The sequence below is a fragment of the Macaca fascicularis genome, chromosome 14 (assembly GCF_037993035.2).
Source record: "Macaca fascicularis isolate 582-1 chromosome 14, T2T-MFA8v1.1".
In the NCBI taxonomy this organism is placed as follows: Eukaryota; Metazoa; Chordata; class Mammalia; order Primates; family Cercopithecidae; genus Macaca; species Macaca fascicularis.
Window position 1 is genome coordinate 93,686,715 of NC_088388.1, and position 22,317 is coordinate 93,709,031.

Consider the following 22,317-nt stretch of genomic DNA (forward strand, 5'->3'; position numbering starts at 1 on the left):
ATTTGTGATGGACCATAGACCTAAATATAAAAGCTAAAATTTAAAAAACTTCTAGAAGAAAATGTAGGAAAATGTCTTTATGACTTTGAGGGAGGTAAAAACCAAAAAAGCAAAAATATTATAAATTAGATAATCAAAATTTAAAGAAACAAAAAGAAGCATAGAAACATCATTAAGAAAATATATGTATAGACAAACCACAGGACAGAAGAAAATATTTGCAAAACTTACCTTAAAAAGTATTGGTATCTGGCTAGGCATGGTGGCTCATGCTAATAATCTCCACACTTTGGGAGGCCAGGGTAGCTGGATTGCTTGAGTTGAGGAGCTCAAGATTAACCTGGGCAATATAGCAAAACCCTGCCTCTACTAAAAATACAAAAATTAGCTGGGTGTGATTGTGTCTACCTGTAGTCCTAGCTACTCAGGAGGTTGAGGTGAGAGGATCACTTGAGCCTGGGAGGTCAAGGCTGCAGTAAGCCATGATCACACAACTTCACTCTTACCTGGGCAACAGAGTGAGACCCTCTCAAAAAAATAAAAAAGTATGGGTATCCATGACATACTAAGAACTTCTAAAACAATAATAAAACAGTTTTAAAATGTTTTAAATGGTCAAAAAATTTGGACACTTCACAAAAGGTAGTAAGTGAACGGTCGATAGACACGTGAAAAACATGAAATATCTTTAGTCATCAAGGAAATGCAAATTAGAACCACAATGAGATGCCATTCCACATCTATCAGTGTGGCTAAAATTAAAGGCTGACAACACTAAATGTTGGTGAGGACATGAAGCAATTAAAGCTTTTATACATTGGTGGTGGAAGAGGAAAATTACATAAGAGTGTTGGAAAAGATCTTGCAATTTTGTATAAAATTGTATATAGCTACCCTAAGAACCAACAATTTCACTCTTATGTATTTACTCAAGGGATATGAAAACAAATGTTCACAGGGATATGTGCAAAAATGTTCATATTAGCTTTATTCCTAATAGCCCTAAGCTGGAAGCCCAGGTATCCATTAATAGAATACTGGCATATTCATAGAGTAAAATACTATTCAGCAATGAAAAGAAACCAACTTCTGATACAAGCAACAACATGGATGAATGAACCCCCAAAACATGCTGAGTGCACAAAAATTTGCATGAAAGAATACAAATTGTATGGTTCCATTTATATGAAATACTAAAACAGGCAAAACTAATCTATGGTGAAAATCACCAGAAGATTGGTTATCTCTTGGGATGTTGAGGTAGGAGTTTGCTGGGAAGGGACATAAGGAAATTTTCCAGAGTGATGGTTATGTTCTGTATCTTGGGAGTTTGGATTGCACAGGTGTATGTGTCTAGAGGAACTCAGGAATGATACAGTTAAGATCCGTTCATTGCACTATATACAGATTTCATCTGAATACAAACAAAGAAATTGTAAATAAATATTGAACTCTGGCTAATAATATTGAGTATTTGGGGCGAATAAAGTAATGTCTGAAACTTATTTTGAAAGACAATAACAAAAATAATTAAATGAGTTGCTGGATGGATAGAGAAATCAGCAGAGAATCAACATGGGATAAAACTAATGTAGTAAAATGTTAATTGAAGAAACCTGGTGGTAAGTATATAGGTGTTCACTGTACAATTCTTCTGACTTTTCTCTAAGTTTGAAAATTTTAAGACTTTTGAGAACAAAAAACTAATTGAAGACAATTGGCAGATTACCTATTGGGTTGAGTCTTGGCCTTAGGAAAAGACATGAGAGTCTAGCTCATAGGCAAGGGAGGCTCCTGGGGGGCAAAGGAGGCTCCTGGGTCCAGCAATTGGCCTTCTTTGCTCCATTCTAACTTTGGTGATGAACCTAGAGGCTGAGACAGAGCAAATAACCAAGTTCTTTTGCATTCTACAAGACCCACTGGCTCATGCTCTCTCCAAATACCTCACCAACAAGATGGTGACTTTAAGCATTCTCAGCAGATCTATTCTAGAGACCTGGAATGGAAAAGGACTGACACCATTCGCTCTCCTTCTGTTGAGCACCTGCTGTATGGTACTCTCTGTGCTAGGTTTCAAGGACATTATGACGAACCAGATAAAAATGACTTCTGCCTTCATTGTTCTTATCACTGATGAAACACTGCCCTCTTCTACTCCTATCATTATTCACACCCCAAACAAAAGATTTGCAAGTTCCCTTTGTAAGTCATTTTGACATGTCTCAAATCTGTGATTTCAAAAATCTCTAATGTTGGATCTGAATACCTCTATCTAAATAGAAAGGGCATTTTTTCTTGTTTTAACCTCTCTGGAGTGAAACTTGACACAAGAAAATCTCAAAGCCTCAAAATAGCTCAGCAAGAAATTAGATACAAGCCTAATGACCCAGAGTCCCCTTATACTCCCTGAAATAGAAGCCTGGGAGAAAGGGCAGCTGGCCACTGAGCTCAACCCTCTGCCCCACTTCCAACAGAGATCACACTCATTACCATTCCTTTCCCTAGCACCCCAGCCAGAACTCTCGTCCAAAGTTTAGACCAAGGACTTGGCATCAAGAGTAGGTGACTGGCCCACTGGGTAGCTTGAAATGACCTTGAATCCCATGTTCAAATCCAATTCCTCCAGCCTCACCTTTAATATACAGAAAAAAAAAAAAAAATCCTGTCTCTTTCCCCAAATCCTTCTGTTTAGAATGCAGGCATGATTTGAACTGATATGTTAATATTACAAATGACCCCATATTGAATGAGTGGCATTATATACAACAAAAAGAAAATAAAAATTGGTTGCATTTTTGAGAAAGGCTGTCACACTTTTTCCTATAGCAACTAACCTCTTTTCTTAACTGAATATTTTTCCCTTTGCAAAGTCCAGTCACCTGTTTGTCGCCTTTGCTTACAAATTCATAGCTCTGAAAATTTCTTAGCAAGATGGTCATTTCCAGCTTCTTATGACCCCTCCTTCTGGTTGAAATACCTTCGCTGCTTCTTCCTCCCTGCCTCCACTTCCCCAATAATTTTCACCTTTCAGAAAGTCTAAATATCTGTTTTCCTTCCCTAGAGTGCTGTTTTTCAGAGTTGGAGTTGGGGGAGATAATGACATGACTCAAGGAAATAAGTGCATAATTTTTCTTTCCCTGGTGCCAGTTAAGGCAATTGGTGCCTTAGGATTTTCTGAAGTTCTTTGAAAACAACAGGGTTAGTCAGATTCCAGCAATTTACCTTCTGAAGGCTGAGCATGTCTGGGCAATGGCTGCATAATTTGGATGGAGTCATCACTGATGAAGCGGAGTTGGCTCAGCCAGGCAGCACTCGTTGCTCTTTTTAAACTCCACGGCACCAGGGATGAAGTCACCTTTCTTCTTTTAAACGAACACATTTGCTCTGTGAGTCCCTGTCACTTCTGTTAGAACTTAGTATTTTTTCCACTGCCGGTCACCAGGACTTCTCACAGGTAAGAAAATTCTTATTTAGTGGATTTCACTCTAGGGAACCTTGACATGAAGGGGGGACTTTGGAAGGCATCTATGGGCAGAGTTGGAGTTAGATCAAGAAATACTCCATTGGGTGGGGAGAGTGGCTGTTTCCATGGCAGCTGGTCCCCACCTGGTGGGGTGGCAGACCATGGCTAGGCAAAGTCAGCTTTGAGCTGCAGTGGTGGGCTCCCACAGGGGGCATGGGAATCTAATTGGGGCTTGGTGTTAGGTGCCTATTCTAAGAGTTGTATAATGAGCATGTTAGTGAAGCAGCTATAAGTGGACTCTTTTGGGCTAGAGCCATCCATACTCCCTTTGCCTTCCTGCTGACTGGGTAGACCCTTAGAGGGTTGATCCTTATAAAAGATGTGCGGAAAAGCAGCTCTCTGGAGAGCCTTGATTTGCTGTTTAGCTGGTGTGAATGCTTCCCTTCTTTCTCAGGAGTGTAGCAGGAAACAAAGGGGCCCAGGATCCCTGTTCTGACATGCAGGTACCTCGTTCAAACAATGGCTGTGCTGCTGCATGTCGGGCAGAAGTGTACAAACACATCTTAGTGCCTGACCCTATGAGTTCTTCCAAGAAAATGCACATGAGATCTGTGTGTGTGTGTGTGTGTGTGTGTGTGTGTGTGTGTGAAGGCAGACCCTGTGCTCCAAGAGACCACTAAAATCTCCCTGCAACACTTTCTATGAGTTATGTGAGTCTCTGTCACTGATTGAATCATATAGCTCTTATTAGCTTTGGAAGGCTCAATAAAGACATCTTGTTTATGACAGAGGTGCCTGCAGGATGATAAATGGCTTTTGGAAAGAGAGTTGAACCATTGTCAAATGAAAACGTTGAGAATTGCAGAGCCCTTTATTTCTTGGCACAGAACCCTGCCACATATAGTATTTGGCACAATCATCTATAACCCATACAGGGAGCAAAGACTCTCATTTAGATAAGAGATATTTGCCTTGTTTTAAATGCAATTGCGTACTGGCTGCCAGTGCCTAGTTATACATTCACCTCAGATTAGACCATATCCAGAATTCATCCTCACCTGAAATCTGCTCCCCATTCTGTGTCCCCTAGGTCAGTAAAAAGTTCCTGGTGGTAGATTTCTGGATTTCACCCTAAACACCCCTCCAAACTTCCTCACATTTTCACATCTGATTTGGGAACACATTCAGCAGATTCAAACTCCATATTATCTCTCAAATCCATCCACTTCTCCCCACCTCTGCAGATATTACCCTAGTTTAAAGCCCTTATTTTCTTCTAGGAATACAGAAACCTCACATCTGGGCCTCCTCTTTCCAGTCTTACCTCCCAGCAGCAGCCAGAATGATGGTTCTAAAATAATTGATCAGCACCTGCACAATCCAATCAATCACCAGTCTGTTGAGTCAGTCTTCTTAATATCTCTCCAAATTGTTTACATCTCTCTACCCTACCACTACTACCTTGGTCTAACCCATCAACACACTTTATCTGAGTTACTGCAGTATCCTCTCAGCTGGTCCCCCCTGCTACCAGGCTCACTTCACTCCTAGTATAAGACATTCAAGCTTCTTGTTTTACCAAGCTTTCTAAGGACATTTTTACCAGAGTAGAACTTGAAATGCTTATTACTCTATTTGGAGTTCAGAAGCATTAGCATTTTATGACTCTTGTAGGTGCTTGAAGGAGAGAGGCTAGAGTGCGAGAGGATGGGGAATATAGAGAGCAGTGGGAAGGCAGCCTGAAGAATGCGTAAGCCTCAGACCTTAGAACCATGTGGGTCTTCATTTGAATCTCAGTTTCTCCACCTCCCAGTATGACTTGGACCAAATGTCTAAACCTTCACGAGGCTCATTTCCCTCAACTGTGAAATGGAAATAATACCTGCTTCATTAGGTAAATAGAAGAGTTAAATGAGAACATTTATGGAAGGCTCTAAAACATAGCAATTAAGAAATTTTAGTACCTCTCCTTCTTTCCTTCACTTTTAAGCATTATAATCTCTAACTACCACCTATCTTGTCAGTATTCATGTGTATGTGTTTAAAACTATCCGTAGTTTGCATGGTAGGAAGAAGGAGTGGCAAAGAAATACATGAGAACTCTCTTAAGAAACTTTCAGTTTACTTAGGGAAATAAAGTCAACCTAAACAGCACATGTATAAACATCTATAAAACAAGCAATCTGTGATTGTAATGTGTGTAGTAATACCAATTGAGTACATAACCAGGAAAGGCCTGAGTAAACAGGTCTGCGAATACCTGCGGACACAGTGTAAATAGATCTATATCAGGCAGTTTTAGGGTTAGGCTACTCAGAGATTTAAAAATCGTTGGTTGATGTAAAACTTTCAAAAAGGACTTGTGCATTTAGAATGGCTTAAGGACGTGCAGATTAGTGTTTAAAATGACTACACACTCATTCATTAATCAAGCATTTATTGAGTGCCTACTCTGTGCCAGCTCCTAGACTATACAAATTCTTTGCTACCCTTCCCACAAGAGATTAATGCTAATTCTCCACCTCTTAAATAAAGGCTAGCCTTAGGGACTTGGTTGACCAATAGAATGAGAAGGCGGCAACATTCTGGGACAACCACAGCTAGGTTCTATGAAGGTTTACATCTTCCTCCTGGGTTTCTTGTCTCAGTCACTCTGGGAAAAGCCAACTACCATGTAGAGTCATGTGCTAGTAAACTGGCTCTCTGGAGAAAAAAAAAGTTCCCTGATTTGCAGTGTTTGCCAACTTTCATGGCGTGAATACTCCCACTATGGCTTCCAAAATGATAGCACTGAACACAGGTTTGGGAGGAGATATGCAGAATCAGCTCTTATAAGCCAATACAGGCTGGCCCAAGCCCATGACTGTCAATTACTCTGAGACCAGCATACTGTGAGAAGGTCCAAGCTGGCCACACGGAGAGGCTACAAGGATTGAATCCCAACCAGTCCTCAGATTTTCCAGCCATTCAAACTTAGGCTTCAGACATGTAAGGAAAGAAACTTTTAAATGACTCCAGACCCCACAACTATCTGACTACAACTATATGAGAGACCCTGAATGAGAACCACTCAGCTCAGCCCACTCAGCCCACAGAACACTGAGAGATAATAACCATTTGTATTAATTAAGTTTGGGGGTGGTTTTTACACAGCATTAGATAAAGGGAACAAGGTGGTAACGTTGATTACTCTGAAGCCAGCTGAGATCAAGCCCCTGAGGTGGTGTCAGGGATAGAAGAATCCAACCAGGTAGTTCTTTGTCCTTGCATATTTCCTGGCCTTATACCACTTACGCAAATGTTTTGGTTAAAAAGGCTGGAGAAAGAGACTCATTTACTAACTCGTTTTGCCATTATAATAAAATCAGGGAAAAAGCATCTCTCACACTCACACATACATTCTTCTCTCATCATCTGCCTCCATACCTACTCACCCAACTCTCCTCATACAAGGCTCTGCTGAAGATCTGCCTTGCCTGCTATATTGGCTGTGCCCCATCCTCCACATGGAATTTGTTAGGAAAAGGAGGTAGAGCAGAGTCAATATGAAATCAGGGAACTGCCCAGAGGTGCCACTTGAGGCCTGGTGGAAAGCACCTGAAGCCATGAAAAAAGAGTAGCAAAGAGGAGGATTTTAAACAGGCTTTGGTGAAGACACATAGACTATTGGTTAAAGGTATGAATTTTGAAGTCAGATGACCCGGGTTCCTATCAGAACTCTGACATTTTCTAGTTGCTGACCTTGGGAAAGTATCTAGACATATCTTCTCAGTTTCTTCCTCTTTAAAATCTGGATAGTAATGCCATCTCACAAAGTTTGCGTGACGATTCTGTTTGTAGATTATATTTGTGGAGTGCTCAGCACAGTGCCTAATACATCTGTGTTACGTAAATGAACAACAGCTAACAGTGGCAGTAGTGACAGCACTGGAGCGGTACTAACGATACTGTTGTTGCAAGTCCCAAAGCCACAAGCTCCCTGGCAAACCCAGAGCTTCAGTCAGTCAGTCACACTACAGGTGCCTGAGATAAGCGTTCAATAAGTACTTATATCACACTGAATATTCACATTCTGAATGTCTCTTCTACTGTCATTTTTTTCCCCTTTTTGCCCCTAAATGCATTTCCAAAGGCTTAAAAACACACCTGTGCGTCCCATCCTCTGTATCTAAAACAATATGAACTGGGACCATGTTTTCTCATTTCTTGTGAGACCTCTTCTTACCTTCCAGTGTGTAGCAGGTAGTTGAATAGTTCAGTGCTCAATATATTATAACTATTTATTCCTATTTTTTAAGCTGTATTTAAGAAGAAACCGAAGTTAGATGACTTCTAAGGGATCCAAAGCCCAAGGTACTCCAAAAATTTTAGGTTTACCAGTATACAGATAGATGCCACCACTTTGGTAGGTCAGGGTGAAGGATAAAATCACTCTTGAGAGCAAAATGTGAATATTCTCTTGCTTTATTCATACCTTGAGAATACAAAATTTTAATCTGTGTAATTTTTTTTTTAATTTTTTTGAGACGGAGTCTCTCTCTGTTGCCTAGGCCCGACTGCAGTGGCGCTATCTTGGCTTACTGCAAGCTCCACCTCCCGGGTTCACACCATTCTCCTGCCTCAGCCTCTTGAGTAGCTGGGACTACAGGTGCCCACCACCACACCCCGCTAATTTTTTGTATTTTTAGTAGAGACGGGGTTTCGCCATGTTAGCCAGGATGGTCTCGATCTCCTGACCTCGTGATCCGCCCGCCTCAGCCTCCCAAAGTGCTGGGATTACAGGCGTGAGCCACCGCGCCCGGCCTTGTGTAATTTTAATATATGAATTGATGTTTGACAGATCGGTCTCATTAAATTTATGATTGGTCTAGTTGTGGATTTTGTAAACAAAGAATCATGCAAACACTCTGGCTATTAAAGAATAGCTGGCTTGTATAGTTTTTAAAAACATTACGAAATATTTATAGATTCATGAGTCTATGAGTGCCCCCTTCACCCAGCCTTCCCCACTGTTAACATTTACATAACTATAGTACAATATCAAAACCAGGTAATTGACATTGGTACAATCCACAGACCTTATCAGATTTTATCAGCTATCCATGTACACATTGTGCATGTGTGCATGTGTGTGTGTGTGATTGTATACAGTTTTTATCATATTAGCTTCATGAAACTATTGCCACAATCAAAATATCACTAACTATATCATCACTGCAAGGTTTCTTTATACTTCCCTTTTAAAGCCATGGTCCCATCCCTAACCCTTTGAGACTATTAATCTGTTGTCCATTTATATAATTTTATTTCGAGAATGTTATATAATCATGCATGATGTAACCTTATTACAATGGCTTCTTCCATTCAGCATAATAACCTTGAGATCTATCCAAGTTGTTATGTGTATCAATAGTTGTTTTCTTTTTGTTACTGTGTTGAATTGCATAATGTGGATTTACTACAGTTTGCTTAAGCATTCACTCATTTATCCATTGGAGGACATTTGGGTAGTTTCTAGTATTTGGCTGTTACAAATAAGGATGTTATGAACATTCATGTACAAGTTTTTGCATGAACATACATTTTCATTTATTTAGGATAAATGCCTGAAAATATGATATCTGGGTTTTATGTTAAGTTTTTAGTTTTAAAAGAAACTGTCAGACTATTAATATTTATACAGAATGGCCATAATATTTTATGTTACCACCAGCAAAATATGAATAATAGAGTTTCTGCATTTTTGCCAGAATTTGGTGTTATCACTATTTTTTATTTTAGTCATTCTGATAGATGGATAGTGATACCTCATTGTGGTTTTAATTTGTGTTTGCCTAATGGGCAATGATGCTGACCATCTTTTCATGTTGTCATCTGTATTTCATCTTCAGTCAAATGTCTATTTATGCCTTTTGCCCCAATAAATGGGATAGCTGGCTAGCTATATGCAGAAGAGTGAAACTGTACCCCTGCCTTTTACCATATACAAAAATTCACTCAAGATGAATTAAAGATTTAAATATAAGACCTCAAACTATAAAAGTCCTAGAAGAAAACCTAGAAAATCAGTCTTGGCAAAGAATTTTTAGCTAAGTCCCCAAAAGCAATTGTAACGAAAAGAAAAATTGACAAGTTGGACCTAATTAAACTAAAGAGCTTCTGCACAACAAAAGAAACTAGCAACATAGTAGACAGACAACTTACAGATTGGGAGAAAATATTTTCAAATTATGCATCTGACAAAGGTCTAATATCCAGAATCTCTAAGGAACTTAAACAAACAAGCCAAAACACAAATAACCCCACTATTATCTAATTGGATTGTTTTGTTTTGTTGTTGTTTTTCACTGTTGAGTGTTGTGAGTTCTTTATATATTCTAGATATAAGTCCTTTATTAGATGTATGTTTAGCAAATATTCTCTCCCACCCTGTAATTTTTTATTCTATCTTCTTGAAAGGGTCTTTCACAGAACAAGAGTATTTAATTTTCAGAAAGTCCAATTTATCAATTTTTCCTTTAATGGATTGTGCTTTTAGTGCAAAGCAAAAGAACTTTTTATCTAGCCCCAGTTCACAAATATTTTATATTTTTTCCTAAAAGATTTATAGTTTTATACTTCATGTTTAGGTATTTAATCTATTTTGAATTAATTTGTATGTAATACGTCAAGTTTAAGTCAAATTTCATTTTTTTTTTTTTTGTCTCTGTATGTCCGATTTCTCAAGCACCAGTTGTTTAAAAGGCTCCCCTTCTTTCTTTGGATTGGTTTTTCAGCTTTGTCAAGAAATCAACTGGGCATATTTGTGTGACATTATCTCTGGGTTCTCCATTCTCTTCCATTGATATGCCTAGTTCTCTGACAATACCACACTCTCTTGAGTATTTGACTACTGTTTTATAGTAAGTTGCGTGGGAGCTTTACAATAAGCAATACACTAAGTAGAGTTATTCCTCCCACTTCAGGGTTATTTGTCAAAAGTTTTAGAGATCCTTGGGACTTTCACTTTCAACATAAACTTTAGAATGAGTTTGTCTCTATCTACAGAACCTTGCTAGGATTTTGATAGGAATCCTCTTAGACATGTAGTTTAATTTGGGGAGAAGTGACATTTTTATTAGGTTGAGTCTTCCAATCCTTTAACATGGGAAATTTCTGCACTTATATGGGTCTTGTTTTTTTTTTTTTTTTTTTTTTAGGAACATTTTATAATTTTCAATATACAGATTCTGTAGGTATTTTGTTGAATTTATACTAAGTACTTAACTTTCTCTGGAGCAATTGAAAATGGTATTGCATTATTATACTTCAGTTTCCACATATACATTCTTAATATAGATAAATGCAATTAATTTTTATGTTAATATTAAATCCTGCAACTGTGTTGAACTCATTAGTTCTAGGTTGTTTCTTCTTCTCCTCCTCCTCCTCCTCTTCTCCTTCTTCTTCTTCTTCTTCCTCTTCTTCCTCTTCTTCTTCTTTTTCTTCCTTATCCTTCTCTTTCTCCTTCTCTTTCTTCCCCTGTCCCTGCCCCTGCCCCTTCTCCTTCTTCTTCTTTTTCTTCTTGTAAATTCCTTGGGATTTTCTACACAGACCATCATATAATCTGCAAATAGGCATTTTATTTTTCCCTTTCTATTCTGTATGATCTTTCTTTTTCTTGCCTTATTGCACTGGCTACACCTCTCAGTACTATGTTAAGTAAAAGAGATAAGAACAGAAATCCTTTCCAATCTCAAAGGAAAAGCATTCAGTCTTTCACCATTAAGTATGATGTTAAGAAATCTTTCCTTTATTCCTGCTTTGCTGAGAGTTTTTATCTTGAATGAGTGTTTGCTTTTGTTATATGCTTTTTGTTCAATCATCAGTATGATGATGTGATTTTTTTACATTAGTCTGTTGATATGGTGAATTGCTTTGAATGATTTTCAAATATTGAACTAGCCTTATATAGCTGAAATAAATCTCATTTGGTCATGGATTATTATTCCTTTTTAAACATTGATAGATTCAATTTAATGATATTTTGTTAAGGATTTTTGTATTACAGTTCATAAGAATTATTGATATCAATTTTTTCTTCTTTTGTACTGTCTTTGGTTTCATATCAAGGTAGTACTGGCCTCATAAAATGAGTTAGAAAGTGATTCCTTCTTTTCCATTTTGAAAAAGAGATTGTATGGCATTGGTGTTAATTCTTTAAATGCTTGGCAAAATTTTCCAGTGAAATAATCTGGACCTGGAAATTTCTTTTTGGAGAGATTTGTAATTATAAATTCAATTTTTCTAAATAGTTGTAGAACTGTTCAGATTATCTATTTCATCTTGGTTGAGTTTTCATTGTGATTTTTGGGAATTAGACCATTTCTTTGAAATTGTTGAATTTATGAGTGTAAAGTTGTTCATATATTTCATATTATTCTTTTAATGACTGTAAAATCTGTGGCAATATCTCCTGTTTGATATTGGTAATTTATATCTTCTTTCTTTTGATATTTACCAGTCTAACTAGAGAGTTATCAATTATATTAAATTTTTGACTAATAATCAGCTTTTTATTTCATGAATTCTATTTCTTTTCCTATTTCAGATTCATTTATTTCTGCTATTATCTTAATTTTTTCCTTCTGCTTGACTTCGGTATATTTTGCTCTTCCTTTTGTTGTTTCTTGAGCTAGCAGCTTGAATTACTGACTTGCGATCATTTCTCTTTTCTAATGTAAGCCTTTGGTGCCATAAATTTTTCTCTTGCCACTTTAGCTGCATCTTACAAATTCTGATGTTGTTTCTTCATTTTTGTTAAGTTGTATTTAGTCTGTAAAAATATCCTTTGAGACTTTCTCATTTACCTATGGTTTATTTAAAAGAGTGTTGTTTAACTTCCACGTATCTAAAGGTTTTTCTGTTTTTGTTTTGCTACTGATTTCTAGTTTTATTCCATAAGGTTAGAAAACATACTCTATTTGATTTCAATTTCTTAACATTTGTTAATAGCTGTTTTATGACCCAGAATATAGTCTATTATAATGAATATTCCATGGATGCCACCACTCCCAGCTAGTGCTATTATTATTATTATTATTTGTGGAACTGGAGTCTTGCTATATTGTCTAGGCTGGTCTCAAGCGATCCTCCTACCTTGGCCTCCCAAAGTGCTGGGATTATAGGTGTGACCCCACTGCAACCAGCCCCAGCCTTCCTTTGTTATCACTTTCTGTTTGAAGAGCTTCCTTTAGCCATTGTTTAATGGTAGGTCTGTTGGTGACAAATATCTCTTAGTTTTCCTTTGCCTGATAATGTCTTTATTTCCCTCTTCATTCCTGAAGGATAGTTTTGCTAGATACAGGATTCATGGTTTTGGATTTTCTTCTTTTAAGAATTGAAATATATTGTGGCAGGTCCTTCTGGCCTTCATAGTTTCAAACCAGAAATCCTCTCTCATTCAAATTGGTGTTTGTCTATAGGTAATGCATCATTTCTCTTTGGCTGTTTTTAAGATTTTGTTTTGTTTTAGTTTTCAGAAGTTTAATTATAATGTGTCTTAGTGTGAATTTCCTTGGATTTATCTTATTTAGGCTCACTTGGCTTCTTGAATCTGTGCATTTATGCATTTCACCAAATTTGAAAGTTTTCAGCCATTATATTTTTTAAATACTTTTTCAGTCACAGTTTTTTTCTTCTACCTCTGAGATGCTAATGATACAAATATCTTTGTTTTGATCTTACAGAGCCTCTGAGGCTCTGTTAAATTTTTTGTCTATTTTTTCTTTTTTGTACAAGTAAATTCTATTGATTTGTCCTTAAGTTCACTGATTCTGTCTTACCATCACCACTCTACTACTAAACTCATCTGGTGACTTTTTATTTGTTATTATTGTCTATTTAAATTCTATTTTCTGCATTCGGTTCTTTTTTATGACTTCTATTTCTTTGTTGGAATTGTGTATTTCTCATGTGTTTCAAGAAAATCTGTAACTGTTTGTTGAAACATTTTTATAATGATTGCTTAAAATCCTTTTCAGATAATTCCAGCATCTGAGTCTCTTCAAAGTTGGCATCAGTTGATTGTCATTTCTCATAAAAGTTGTATGTTTCCTGGTTCTTGGTATGATGAATGACTTCCACTCATACACTGGACATTTTGGGTATTATTTTAGAACATGCTTCATACCACTTAGATCTTTTATTTTTAGTAAGCAGTCACCCTCTTGGGGCTTAGCATGTAAGTTCTGGTCTACTTTTGTGAGTTGTAGTTCCAATGACAATTTGTTTTCAGAGTTCTTGCAATGCTAATACAGTCTACCTTGTTCTGCTGCTGCTATTTGGGCTCCTGCTTTATTACTGCAAGTGCCTCATGGGCTGTTTGGTGGGTAAGAAGGAGGGGATAGGTCCTGTTCAGGTTTGCTAATGCTTCCCCTGAGGATGGATTGGCCCACCTGTTGTCTTGGGTATAGGATAGGTACCCTACTGATGGTGATGCAGATGGAGCCCACCACCATTCTGGTATTGGATGGGGTTTGCTGATGTTGACACTGAAGAGAGTGGGGCTTGCCAGCATGTGTGGGATGGGGAGTGGTTCAGTCTGCTGTGCTACTATTGCAGCGGCAGGTAAATCAGTCTCTTGGTCCTGCCGCAGCTCAGCACGAGGACCAGAGGATTATTTCTCTGGTAGGATTCTTCTGGGCTCACCTTTTCCCTTCCTTTGGCCAGAGACAACAAGCTTTTCATGTTTGTTTTTCTATTCTATGCCTGTTGGTGGTTTGGGGTTGTAAGCCTCCCTGGTGCTCAGCATGGAATATATGGGAGCTAAAAAGAAAACCCAGGGAAATCACTATGGTGTCTCACATCCTGAAGTCCCTAGCGAGTCAACTTTCTTTTTTCCATCTTTCAGAGTCCTTTTACAATCATCTGTTGAGTTATTTCCAGAGTATTTACTTATATTTAGAGGAGAGGAAAGGTAAAAGTGAGTCTGTAACATCTTATCTCTCAATAAACTTTTACAATTGAAAATGGGAAGAGACAAACAATTTCTGGCAGGAAAAGCAATACGAGAGAGGAAGTCTAGTCATACTAGCTAGATAATTAAAGCATGTCACAAAATGTAATTATTAAAGTACTGGTACAACACTGTAGAGATCAGTGGGAAAAAAATAAAGAGTCCAGAAAGAGCCAACAAAAATGGCAATGTGGTGTTTCAACCCAGTGGTATTGAGGGAAAGGATATTTGGAAAGGAAAGTTAAAGCTAGATTCCTGTCTCCAAATAAATTCCAGATGAATAACAACATATATTAAATATTAAGCAATAAAAATAATTTTTAAATTGGTAAATTATTTAATAATCTTGAAGTAGAAAAGAACTTTTTAAGCATGACTCCAAACTCAGAAGCTATACAAAGAAAAGACTGATATATTTAATTACATAAAATATAAATAAAACATATGTGATGAAAGTAGTATAAATGAAATCAGAATACAATGATAAATAGAAAAAAGATCATTTGCAACATTTATGCAATGGAGCAAAATATACTTTAAAAATTTTAAATAGTACATTCAATAAAAAAAAATAATTTGAATAAAAATGGGCAAAGTACATGAACAGGCTGTTCAGAAGAAAAGAAATAAAGATGGTCAATAAACATATGAAAGAAAGATAAACTCAGAATTTATAAAGCACAAATTAAAACAGTGAGAAAATTTTCTTCTTTTAATTATTTAAAAAATTACAGATTTTATAAATATGCCTTGTAAAAATATGTAAAACATATGGTGTTAATAAAGTTTCCTTCTAAGCTTCATAGTCTCAAGCTTGAAATCTCACTTACTTCCCTAGAAGTATCTCTATTAAAAGTCTGCTATTCCTTCAAGGTCTTTCTCTATGTGATTAAAAGTGTGCATGTGTATCTTTCTTGGACAAAACTTGGATCCTCTTTGTAAATTGTTTTGCACCTGGCTGTTTACAATTTACATGTCAATTTACTGACTTTTCATATTAGTTCTTATAGAGTCATTTTATTTGTTTTAATGGCTGAGATTTATAATATAACTATACCTTACTTTAACCATTTATTGACAGTCATTAAAATGTGTTCTTTTTTATTACAAAAAATGTCATATTACATATATCTTTGTATGCACTTATTTTGTAATTGCTTTCTGTAGGATAGATACTTAGAATTGAAATTGCTAAATCAAATGACATATGAATTTGTATATTAGAGGATATGAGGATGTGCCAAATTGCCATTTAAAAACTGTTTTTAGCATATTTTTCTATCAAAGCATGAGAATATCTGTTTCTTCAAATAGTCACCATTTCTTATATTAATCTTTTAAAACATTTCGCCAATGTGATAAGTGAAAAAAAAGATAACAAGATTGTTTTAACTTGACTCTTTGAGTGTTGCATTGAATATCTTTTTATACTTTTATGATTCATATTTGTTTATTTATTATCAGTTCATAGCCTTATCTAGCTTTCTGCTGATTGTCAGTTTCTTATTGATACATAGAAAACTTTTAAAATATGGATATTAATCTTTTGTATACATGTTATAAATTTTACCTTTCATTTCCTTATTTTTAATTTTACTTTTCTTTATTCTGTCTTTGTTTTTAGAGAAAATTTAAATTTGACGTAGCCTAATCTGTCTAAAGTTATTTTGTGACTTCTAGATTTTATGTATAATTTAGTAAGATTTTCCCACTCCAAAATTATAAAATTATTTCTTCTAACATGCTTAGTTTTATTGTGACACTTTAATTCATCTTTAATTAATTTTTATATGCTATAAAATAGGAATCCATTTAATAAAATGAATAGACAATTGTTCTAATAATTATCTTAATACTATTTATTGAACAATGTATCCTTTCTTTCCACACTAATTTGAAATGCCAATATTTTCATATACTACATCAATTCTATTGATTTTTTTTTGATTTCCTAGTCTGTGCTAACAAATTATTTATTTATTCCAGTAACAAGATCACACTGTTTTAATTACTTTAGTTTTATACAGTGTTTTGTTTTATTATTTGGGAAAAATAAGTACTCAAACCCTGAAACTATTTTTCTTTCTCAGAAATGTCTAGGCTAGAGTAGAGTGCGGGGTGTATGATAAAAAATTGCTCAATAAGTATAATGAACATTATATGAGTGATGGCTATCCTAAAAGCCCTGACTGCACCACTATACAATCTATGCATGTTACAAAATTATACCTGTGCCCCATAAATTTATACAAAAAGAAATTCTAGGCTAATAATCCAGACATATTACTAAGACAAAAAGCCAGAGGGAAAATGTGTGTGTGTGTGCGTGTGTGTGACAGAGAGAGAGAGAGAGAGAGAGAGAGAGAGAGAGAGAGAGAGATTTAAATATTTGAAAAAACATAGATAATATTTGGAGGACACATAACTGCAATAGTTACCTCTAGGGAGTGGGACCATTGGGAATACTACTGATGAGTGAAACTTCTTATTTTGGATAATTCCTCACTATGTATTCTTTAAAAAAAAAAAAGTATGCTTTTTTTTTTAATAATTAAAAACAGTATCTGGTTTTCTGTGATAGGAACCCAAGTCTATGTGAGGGCACATCCTATGTATCACACAGTATTTCTCAACTGTGGCCCCACATTAGAATTACTTGGGAAGTTTTTAAGAAATACGGGCACCCAAGGACCTGCCCCAGAGTTTCTGATTTCAGAATCTGAGGGAGGGCCTGGGACATCAGCATATTTTAGAAGTTCCCCGGACAGTTTGAATGCTCAGCCTCAGCTGAGAACCACTGCTCTAGATGATGTGAGACTTAAAAGGGTCCCCAGAAGGCCACTGTGCTGAGGTATTTTCAGAATATAATTACTTGGGGATGTGATCAAAAGTAATCCACCACTTCTCTGTCAGCCCAAGTCCTGCCTTGAGATTGAGAGTGAACAAGTCCAAGGGGAGATGTGGAAAAGAACTTTGCTCAAATATGTATGAAAATATCCCTTTCTGTGGAAGGTAACCGTATTAAAAGGTAGACTCACTTAGGCTCCCTCAGCAAATAAAGGATTCTTGTAAACTAGTCGTGACCATGAAAGGTGCAGGGATCGCATGGAAAACCAGAAACAGCGAAACAGCTGCACCTCAGAAGCCCAGACTGTGGCTGGTACTGAAAGGTTCTACCAGAGCTCCAGGGATCACTGTTATTTTGAGATCTCTCACGGGAGCCTTTCAAACGTCTTTCATCTGGAGAATCACTCTGTTAAAATGAAATGGCTTTTGGAAACCTGATGTGGAAAATGATTGAGGAGGAGCTATTCCAAGCCATATACCTCCCTCACCTAAAACCCCTCCCTGAAGAAATCTGAGAAGTGGCTGGAAACCCAATATTTGTAGCTGTCTCCTTCCCTCTCTGTTTTCTTTTGTGTGTGTGTCTTCTGGTTCTTCTCCTTATTTGCTGATTCTGCCTCTATATTCCTGACAGGGTATCTGATTGGCCCATCAATTGTCTGCCCTGGTTGAGTGAGATTTTCCACACCAGGTGACTACACAGATGGAGTCATGTGTCCATTCCCGGTCAGCTGGGCTAAAGAAGTGGTGGGAGCAGAAGAAGAAATAGGGTGCCTGAGGATTGAAGGAGGAGGATGTGGTTAAGGTAGTTTCCCTTAGAAGAGAGAGTGGATGGAACATAACCATGATTAACCTGTTCAGGCCAAGCATTAGGTCAGCCTTCAGTGAATATTGAATTGGAGGGTAGATTTAAACAGGTGTGAAACTGCTTAAATTAAAGTAAACATGCTAAAGGGAAACCTGTTGAGAATATGTAGAGATCTCTGAACACAACATCTCCAAAGGCCTTTTTCTGGCTGTAAGAATCTAGGCTTTTAAAAGATCTTAAGAACCTAGGAGGTCAGGGGAATAAAATTCATTTTCCTTTGGGATGGGGTCTGTACCACGTGTAGCTATTGAGCTTTTGAAATGTGGATAGTCCAAGTGGACATGTGGCATAAGTGGCATACGTCAAAATAGACACCAATTTCACCGATTTCAAAGCTTGGGATGGAAAAACATCTAACATTTTCAATAATAATGTTTTATTCTGATTGCATGTTAAAATAGTGTTGTGACTAAAGTGGATTAAATAAAACATATTATTAAAATTAATTTCACCTGTACTACTTTTTTAAAAAAATGTGGTGTTATGGATTGAATGTTTGTGCTATCACAAATTCGTATGTTGAAGCCCTAACCCTTGAGGAGATGGTATTTGGAGGTGGGGCCTTTGGGAGGTGAATAAATTTAGATGTGTCTTCAGGGTGGGCCCCCATGATGGAATTGGTATCCTTATAAAAACGGGGAGAGTCCAGAGAGTCTGTCTTTCCACTATGTGCGAACACAGGGAGAAGGTGGTCATCAGCAACCTAGGAAGAAAGTCCTTGCCAGGGAGCAGAATTGACCAGGACCTTAATCTAGAATTTCCCAGCTTCAGAACTATGAGAAATAAATAATTGTTATTGAAACCACCCAGACGGTGGTATTTCGTTATAGCAGTTGGAGCTGACTAACACATGTGGCTATTAGAATATTTAAAATTATATATGCAGCTCATATTCTCTTTCTAATGGACAGTGCTGGATTGGATGGCAACTGTGATGCCTTCCCCTGGCCAGGTATGGCTGTAAAGATCTATATATTAACAACAGCCCTTTGCTGTGGGGCCCATGTCAATATCCTATTCTTGGCTTATAATCAGAGAGCTGTGGCAGTTTATCTTATTCTGGCTCTTTGTCTCTTTGCCTCACAGACTTCAGCCTAGCTCCTTCTCTCTCATAGCAACACTTAATCCTCTCCTGGGGTTTCCCAACCTCCCACACCCAGGTGTTATTGTTTATGGCTCCATCTCAGCAAGTCCTTACAGAACCTTGCTCTGCCTCTACACCTCTGTTGCTCTTTCCTGACTAGTTTTTCCCCTCCCTTTCTAGAACTGGCACATATCAATGGATTCTTGTTTGCACTCTCACCCATTTTTTACACATCTTTTTTTCCAGAGAAGTGTCTTCTAGCCAGCAGCTTATCCTTTAAGATAAATGATTCCTCACATGTTATTCTGTTCCCCATGGAATGCAGTCTGCCAATGGGACAATGTCACTTCCAGAAGTGTATCTACTTCAAGTGTTAATAATGATAATAATAGAAATAACTACCATTGTCATTTACTGAGTTTTTATTTCTGGCTAGGATCTGTACTAGGTACATCACAGACATTTCTCACTTAATCTTTACCATAGCCCTACAAAGCATGTGCTATGATACCCTATTACTGATGGAAAAAATTCGGATGGGTGATGTTATATACCTTGCTCACAGATCATAGATCCAAAATTTAAATCCAGATTTGTCTCCAAAGTCCTTGCTCTTACACTACATATATACTGCCTCTCACATATTATATCACTTCCTAAGTTAAGCAAGCAAGTTGGAATTCAGTGCTGCACAGCAAGTGAGCTCTATAAGTAAATTTACTGAAATGACAACAGTACTATGTATTTGTGCACTGCTTTGATGATTTTCCAGTTGGCATCTGATTTTCACAAAACTCAAAGATGGAAGAATAAACTTTATGAGTTCTATTTCATACCCAAGGAAAACTAAGCTCTGGGGAGATAAGGTGATTTGTCCCAAGTCATTATGTTAAAAAGCCACAAACCAGATGAGAACCCAGTTCTTTTGAAATATTTATTTTCCTTTTTCTTTGCTTATCAGTGTCCTTGGGCATTGTGCTGCCTACTGGCAGAAGTTAATGACAAATCTTTCATTATGATTGCCAATTTAACCCTGCTTTATGTGAGGAGTTTGCAGGCATAGACTCACTTGAGTCTCTCAGCTGTTGGTATGTCAGTCTACTTCATCCAACAAGAATTACCTGAGCCTGAGTATGGCCATGCACTGTGCTAACAGTGGGAACAGAAGGGTGAACAAGATGTGACTTTGTCCCGAGGAGACACCTTCTAATGGGAGAGTATTATCCTGCAATGGAAAAATCATTGTCCTAATGGAATATAAAAAGCTGTGAGAAGCACAAAGGAAGAAAGAAATAAGTCTGCCTGGTAGGGTTTCATGGTAGAGGAGATTTCTGAGTGTAGTCTCAATGGATCTACTTCAGAGATGAAAAGCCGGAGTCGCTGAGAGTTCTGCAAAGGACCTCATAATTTTGAAACTTCATTAGTTTCCTAAAAATATGCTTGTTGCCACATCTCCTTAGAGAGAAGTAGCATAAATTATTTATTGGAATATTTAAAATATTAACATCAATAAATTCCCAAGCAGCTTCACAAATAGTCTGCTCAGTTGGATAAACCAATCTGAAATAATGCTTTCCAAGTAACTCAAACTCTCCAATTCTACAAAGCCAGTAAGAATTCTTGGAAACAAACAAGAAGCCTAGAATAAGTATCTCCACTCTCTAAACATCAGCCATTTTAGACAGAGGAGGAGTCTATCCCTCTAGCATTTCATGTACTTTTATTCACGTTAAAAGGTATTTTTTTTTCTCACAGTGAATACCTAGAATGTTTTTCTCTTCCAAACAAGTGTAAGATTATTGTAGGTGCCACTGAATTTTATCACTTGAATATTAAGAGTGAAGATGTAGATTCTGATATGTTTGTAACTATCTGGAGCTAGAAGGAAAATAACTTTTCAAGCTTAGAAATGGAAACCTGTCAGAACCAAACCCTTGGAGCAGCCCAAGAGGAGACTTCCCTCCATTCTACTGTGGTCCACAGGCCACTGATGATTGGGATTTTTGGGTAGCTGACATCAATTAGACCTAGATCCTAGATAATGGAGATCTTAAGTATTTCTGGTAGAGAAAGAAGATCCCATTGTGTGACCTCTTCCCTCTTGTGCTTCAGTGGGTTGTTTGGTTTGTCTTCTGGGTGTGACCAGAAAGATTTACACCCTCTACTTGTAACCAAGATGGAATATTTCTTCTGATTCCTGACTCACTGAAGAAGGAGGTCTAGATCTGCAAGGCTGGAGAGCATCTTTCCTTCAAGCAGCCTTTGAAGGACAGAACAAAGGGCAGGAGTTCCGGGAACAGCTCAGCAGCACTGAGGATTGCTGGTGAATATTATTATTTTGTTGAGACTCTAAAAATGAATTGTGTCACAGAGGCGTTCAAAAATGTAATGGGCTACCTGGGGAGGGAGTGAGCTCCTTATCACTGGTAGTATTTAAGTATTGGCTGAATAAGCATATACTGGAAAGTCATGCATAAGGTAAGAGTTGAACTAAAGGCCCTAAGATCCATTCCAACTTCCAGATTTCATTATTTGCAGATCCCTGGTTTACCCTGTGCATGCGTCTATGCTTGTACTTAGTATGTTGTTCTGTAACGGTACGTTCATATATGTGTCTCCTCCTCAAGTTTGAAAACTACTTGAAGAAAGATACAGTATTTGTTGTTTTTCTATTCCATGTGTTTAGTGCAGTGACTAGTACCTAGGAGACACCAAGTTAGTATTTATCAAATGAATGAATGAATTCATTTTTGTATGTCAGTATATATACATTTATATATATATCCTGATTTGTAGTGTAAGTTACCAGCAAGTACACTTGTTTGCTGTGATAGTGTTCATATGCATTAGAAGCAGGGGTTGCTTAAATATCTGAATGATGGAATATGCTACCTGATTCCCCAGACATGGCACTTCTAGTTAATTAATTCCTTCTCTACAGATAGGGCCATATAGAGGCAGTTAAGGCATAGTCAATGTATGACTAGGGTTTTCCTGAATTTGTATTTCTAGATCAAGTCTCCAGTGCCAGAAATGGCCCTAGAACTGGTGGTTAGAAGTCC

General features: G+C 37.2%; 1 protein-coding gene and 1 long non-coding RNA gene across 15 annotated transcripts in view; one reads left to right on the top strand and one right to left on the bottom strand.

Annotated features, from left to right (window-relative positions):
• The window catches only part of LOC102139795 (uncharacterized), a 160,372-nt gene that overhangs the window by 122,900 nt on the left and 15,155 nt on the right, over nt 1-22,317 (bottom strand). The gene's annotated exons all lie outside the window — the stretch shown is intronic.
• Nucleotides 3,409-22,317, top strand: part of AMOTL1 (angiomotin like 1) — a 174,168-nt gene continuing 155,259 nt past the window's right edge. For 7 of the 13 annotated variants that reach the window (XM_065528894.2, XM_065528895.2, XM_074015095.1 and 4 more), the window contains exon 1: nt 3,409-3,454. The gene's annotated coding sequence lies outside the window, so the exon portion shown is untranslated. Of the gene's footprint in view, nt 3,455-7,761; nt 7,817-21,364; nt 21,579-22,317 lie in introns of those variants that run through there. The other 6 variants (XM_074015088.1, XM_065528897.2, XM_074015093.1 and 3 more) reach the window with 3 other exon arrangements.